We start from the raw sequence: 1,208 nt of genomic DNA on the forward strand, positions 1-1,208 counted from the left end.
GTGTTAGCCAGGGTGGTCTCGATCTTTTGACTTCATGATTCACCCGTCTCAGCCTCCCACAGTGCTGGGATTACAGGCGTGAGCCACCACGCCCAGCCAAGAGCATCCATTTCTAGTCTGCATGGAGTCTGGGTGCTGAAATGGGAGAATTTCTGGAATCCAGCCAGTTTCCTCCACCTGCAGGGCTGCCAGCCTCATCCAGGCCATCATCCTCTCCTGCCTAGATTATTTTGGAAGCCACCTGGTTGACCCCTTCCTCCGCCCTCGCCCCCTACAGTCCTTTCACAGCAGCCGGTGTGTTCTTGCACCTTGGTAGCAGCTGGGGGTGGTTGACAGTGGCTGAGAAGAAGCCTGTGAAATGGACAGAAAGCAGGGAAGGAGGTGATCGGATGTGGGAAGAATTCACTGCATGGGAGAAGCATCCTCGGTACACCCTGGGAGAAGCTGCAAGGGGCCCAGCATCAGGGTTGCTATGAGCGGCTGTTTAGCCTCTCTATGGGCCTGAGGCACAGCGTGGGCCCGGAAGACCCCAGAGGGTTGCAGACACCAGAACACCAGCAAGCTCAGGGTGTGAGCAGACCAGACTGGTCAGACAGGAGCAAAGGCCTTCCCCAGAACTCCAGGGCTAAGCAGCCGCCCTGCTTGCCAGACCTTATTTATCTAACATTGTGGTTGTTGAGTTTGATGTTTGTGGAAATGATTCTGGGGCTCTCCTCCCACAGAGCTCCAGACCCACTGAGAACTTGAAAGTGACATTCCTCACCCCAGCTAAGGGAAGGGTGGGAGCCCAGTCAGAGGAGAGGGAAGGAAAAGCTAGCTGGAGACAGGGCAGGGAGATACGGTCAGTGTCCCAGCAGGAAATAGCCTCACGGAAAAGGGATTTACAGTCCAGGCACTGTGGCTCATGCCTATAATCCCAGCAATTTGGGAGGCCAAGGTGGGAGGATCACTTGAGGCCAAGAGTTCAAGACCAGTCTGGCAAGCCGGGCGCGGTGGCTCACGCCTCTAATCCCAGCACTTTGGGAGGCTGAGGCAGGCGGATCACAAGGTCAGGAGATTGAGACCATGGTGAAACCCCGTCTCTACTGAAAATACAAAAAATTAGCCAGGCGCGGTGGTGGGTGTCTGTAGTCCCAGCTACTCAGGAGGCTGAGGCAGGAGAATGGCGGGAACCCAGGAGGTGGAGCTTGCAGTCAGCTGAGATCACG

The sequence above is a fragment of the Colobus angolensis genome, unplaced genomic scaffold (assembly GCF_000951035.1).
Source record: "Colobus angolensis palliatus isolate OR3802 unplaced genomic scaffold, Cang.pa_1.0 Scaffold130, whole genome shotgun sequence".
Classification (NCBI taxonomy): Eukaryota; Metazoa; Chordata; class Mammalia; order Primates; family Cercopithecidae; genus Colobus; species Colobus angolensis.